Raw genomic sequence first — 5,356 nt, 5'->3', positions numbered from 1 at the left:
AATCAGGACGCGGAACCCGCCCTAACAATGAGCTCAAAATTTAGCATGAGCATGATAGGTGAGCTAACATTTTTCCTAGGTCTGCAGGTTAATCAGTCTAAAGCAGGTATACAAATTCATCAACAAAAGTATGTCAAGGAACTTCTACAGAAGTATGATATGGAGAATTGCAAGTCGCTTCCAACTCCCTTTTCCACACTACCAAGCTCGACGTAGATCTAAATGGTGCCAAGTTGGACACAACTATTTATAGAGGTATGGTAGGATCTCTCATGTACCTTACTGCTTCCAGAACCGATATTCTCTCCGCAATGGTTGCGTGTGCCCGTGCTCAATCGGATCAAAGGGCTTCGCATCTTGTGAATATCAAGCGAGTCTTTTGGTATTTGAAAGGGACTCTAGATTTGTGTCTTTAGTATCCCATCGGTGGTAAGCTTTCTCTCTTAGGGTATTACCGATGCAGACTACGACGGTTATTTGGTAGATAGAAAGAGTACAAGTGGAATGGCGCAGTATCTCGGCCCTTTCTTGGTGTCTTGGGGCTCAAAGAAACAAAACTCTATATCCATGTCTACAACCGAAGTTGAATACATCATGGAAACCGCTTGTTTTCTCAGTTTCTATGCCTAAAGCAGCAGCTTGCCAACTATGGTGTTCCTTTAGGTACTCTACAGAATCTCTGTGACAATACAAGTGCCATATATCTATCTAAGAATCTGGTACATCACTCAGCTTGTTCATGTGCCGACAGATAATCAAATAGTTGACATCTTTACTAAAGCACTGAACCCAATACCTTTCTTAAATCTTAGACTTCAGCTGGGCTTAATTCCTATCAATTAGATCAATCATCCACTCGTTGTAAGTTCCTTCTATTTGGCTAAGATTTTACATACTAATTTGTTACTGGGAACTTAAGTTGAGATGCGCTTTCATGTCTTTTCTTGTTAACTCACTCTATTTGATCAAGAACTGACTAGCTTGATGTGTATATTGATGCAAACATAACACTATCTTATGTATCACTGCATGCTCTTCTTTACCTTATGAATAAAGAATGGTGATCGTCTTCTTGCCTTATTACATGCCTAAGAAATGATTCATTCCTACGGTGTCCCTTGCATGACTTTAATGATATGCTTCATGATTCCCTGAGAATCCCCTCTATAGGACATATTCATTATTGTGACAAAAATCCAATATCCCATCTATATGCACATGTTGAATACATGAAAATTTTGAGTGTGAGTGACCCCCCTTAAGTGTGCATTAATTCCCCTTAGTTGCACTTTGATATTCATGTTAATATACTGTATCACATCTCAAGCATGATCATACTTCTTCCGGTATAAGTAACTAAGTGCCAATTGATCAAGCGAGTGAAGAATCAACTACCTTGAAGCCAGCACGACTATCTTAAATCAGGTGCAATCAGGCGAGGTAAAAGCTTAAGTCAATACATAAAATCGATGATCAGATAAATCATGTCTACTCTCGCTTTAAAGATAGAAGCTCGAGACCAGTACTAAGCAATTCTTTCTCTTGTGGTACTGAGACAAGCGAAGCCACTCAAAACAGAATTCAAATCTTTTGGTAAAACTGGTGAATATACTGTGGAAGAAGGTGATTTGAGTTGATACTCTTACTTGCTTTCTGACTATTCCTTATGTGACTATTTGGTAGACTTTATAGGATTCCATCTACAAAAAGGTGTGAGGCTTATTATATATATTTGTAGTATGCCTTTGATTGACTATAGTGTTGTGAGTCCTTCTTGGTTACAGTCTTGCTTACTGGCTCTTTGAATGATTTTGCATGTTCTGAGTTAAGTGTGACTGAGTAGCTCCCTTTTATTTCCCTTTGATGAATTAACTATGTCTTATCGATGATGCCAAAAGGGGGAAGTAAACGGTTTGGGCATGTGAATGATTGAGGTACAATACTCTTTTTGTCGTCGAAATTGGGAAGAATTTAGACCAGCTTTGTCTAAGGTAGAACAAAGGTAGTATTGCTAAGTTTTTAGCAAGATATTGAGCTAATTTGTTCAATTTGAAAGTATTCGATTAAGCTTCATTTCATATCTTAAGCTTAACTGAGTAAGTCTTGAAAATTATGTGCTTACACTGTTTAAGTGTTTGTCATCATCAAAAAGGGGAAAATTGTTAGTTTAAGCTTGAGTAGTTTAGACGTTTCGCTTGTTTTGATGATGATAAACATATCATTTGATGTACATTGTGTTTGATAAGCTTTCCAGGAATAGCTCAAGGAGTTAGGAGAGTAATTTTGATACAAGTGGACAAGCAAGAGACTAGCTTTGATTATAGCAGGAAAAGCAAGTCTCACCAAGGCAGTGTTGAAGAATAAAGAACGAAGAAAATAAAAGACCAAGTGATGAGTTGTGAAGACCGAAGGACTAGCTGAGCGAAGAGAGTCTCTGCGAGCTAGTGGATCGAGCTTCAAACTCATAGTTAAGTATACAAGTGGATCTAGTGATAAAGAGTGTCCTTCGGTGGAATCCTACACCAGTGCGTAGAAGATTCGGGCATAGTGAAGGGAAGGTCGAGAAGCTAACGATAGGGGAATGTGTAATTTCTACCTATGGATAGTGATGAACGGGGATCATCAAGCTGGACGAATTAGAGAAGTGCAAGTGGTGTGGAGAGGATTACCAACGTGGATAAAACAATTACTTAAGAGAAGAAGCACAAATGAGTGTGGAATCGTTGATGCGCTCCATGAGGGGATCAGTCACACGGATTGCCAACGTGGACTTCTTCATTGTCATAGACTATAGGATCTTCTTTACTTGGAGAATAAGTTTAGAAATGCTTTAAATATGTGTAATAGGTTATGTTAGGCACACGAGAGCTCAGAGAAGCATAGAGAGCTAAAGGCCTTAGAGAGAAAGCTAGAGAGTTGAGTGCTTAGGGTAAAACCTCACTTGTTGAGAGGAGAAAGAAAGAGCGAGTTGGTAGGAGTCATAGCTAGAGGAAATCTACTCTTAGCCAAGTTCGCTAGAAGTCAGTGTGTGAGCTAAATCATCTTAAGAGTAGAGAGGATCACTTGTATCAAGTTGAACGTAGATTGTGTTTAGAGAGAGTATTACGAATTGTTGTGATTACTCTAGATTAATATAATCTAATTAGTTGTGAGTTTTATCCCAAGCTTAGTAGAAGCTTAGGGTTCTCACCTGGGAAAAATCTTGCATTTGAGCCGAACTTATCATCTAACAATTTTAAATTCAAAATATTGTAGCTAAACTCCTCTTCCGCAACTTTAACACACTAGATTACTAGCTTGTTGTGTTTATCTTGGAGTTTAGACTAGCTTAAACGTGTTTTTAACTTCCACATCTTCAAAATACTTAAGCGAGTTGATCAAGCTACTCTTCTATAAGTGGTAGCCGATCAAAGCTACATGATTTGTTCTTAACAAAGGTCAAAAACCTACATGATCGTTGATGATTACTCCAGATTCACATGGACACTCTTCTCGCGCTCTAAAGATCAAGTCTTCACTCGCTTCGCTGAGTTCATCACTTTGCTTGAGAACTCACTATCATTACAAGTGTGCTCTATCCGTTCAGACCATGGGACTGAGTTTGAGAAGAACGAGATACTTAGCTATTGCATTGAAAGAGGAATAAGCCATAACTTTTCAACCCCTAGGACTCCACAACAAAATGGAGTTGTTGAAAGGAAGAACTGAACTTTTGTGGAAATGGCGAGAGCAATCCTACTTGGAAGTGGAGTTTCTTCTTCATTTTGGGCTAAAGCGGTGAACACAGCTTGCTACATCATCAATAGGGCTCTTCTACGTCCAACACTTGCTAAGACTCCATATGAGTTGATCAAAGGCTTTCCTCCCAGCATCTCTCATTCCAAGATCTTTGGATGCAAGTGCTTTGTGCTCAACAATGGAAAGGATAATTTGGGCAAATTTGATGCAAGAAGTAATGAAGCTATCATCCTTGGCTACGTTCCATCAAGTAAGGCATATAAGGTGTTAAATCAAAGAACAAGAACTTATGAGGAGAGCATACACGTGGTGTTTGACGAAGGTACTTTCCATTCTCCGATGTCTAACACTACAGATCCATTCCCCGAAGTCGGTCTCTTAGAAGACCCTTCAGAAAGCCCTCAAGCACCTCCTTCTAGAGCCTTAAATCCACTTGCCCCTCCATTTACCTCCTTAGTTCCCATAGCATGTGATTCAGATAGTGAAAGTGATGTGCCCTCTCACTTTGACACAGTACCCATCACAACCTCTCCTACTAGAGGCTTTCAACAACAAGTGCACACTCGCTTAAGAGCTACTTTAGAGGATCATCTAGAGGCAATCACCGAAGCACTTGAATAAGGCACTTTGGAGACCAATCTATGTCCCTCAACGCCTTTGTCTCCCTCACCAAGCCTAAGAAAATCAAAGAAGCCATCCTTGATCCAGATTGGGTGGCCTCTATGCAAGAAGAGCTTCATGAGTTTGAAAGGGATAAAGTCTGGCGTCTAGATCCTAAGCCCTCTAATCTAACCATCATTGGAACTCTATAGGTCTTTAGAAACAAGCTCGATGAATCAGGCGATGTGGTAAGGAACAAAGCTCGCCTTGTTGTTCAAGGGTATTACCAGTTATAGGAGCTTATTATATGATGTAACTAGCGACTATTAGCTTAGGATTAGTGGTGTTTAGGTGCTTATTGAGTGGTATTACCGGAATCTGGTATGATTGTTCACTTATAGATTCGCGGGATGCTCTTAAGCGTTATTTTGTGGTATTCATTATGGAGATCCTGTTTGTACTCACCTTTAGTGCATTTGGGACGGATCTAGAGAGAAGACTACCACACCTACACCCATGGAGAAGCTGAGAGGCGAAGCGGAGCTGCCACGGAAGCTTACAGAAGACCGAAGACCAGTCCGAGAGAAGGTTTCAAGACGAAGAAGAGCTACGAAGAAGATGTCTCGACCGAGACTATAATGTCTCGATCGAGATTTTCCCTCGACATAGATGTCTTGACCGAGACTATAATGTCTCGATCGAGACTTTGCCTCGACTGAAAGTAGCGATCGCGACTTGGAGGTAGCGATCGAGTCTGATGCCATTTCTGAGTGACTGGGAAAAAGTTTCGGTCAAGACTATAAAGTCTCGATCGCGACTCGGTGACGGACCCATCCCAATTGCAAATACAAGCCCGGGAATCTATTTGTTTTTTAGATTTTATCTTTTTAATTTCAGTTATTTTCTATCTTTTAGGGTAGAAACTATATAAACCTTTAGTTTTTAGGTTAGAATTATCTTTTGCCACCTTCACAAATTAGTTCTTAGAGATTCAGCAGCCAAGAAGAAAGCTCCCACC

This window comes from Phyllobates terribilis, unplaced genomic scaffold, assembly GCF_046119375.1.
Source record: "Phyllobates terribilis strain yellow unplaced genomic scaffold, ASM4611937v1 Scaffold_5265__1_contigs__length_52918, whole genome shotgun sequence".
NCBI classification, from domain to species: Eukaryota; Metazoa; Chordata; class Amphibia; order Anura; family Dendrobatidae; genus Phyllobates; species Phyllobates terribilis.
This window is presented reverse-complemented; position numbering follows the sequence as displayed.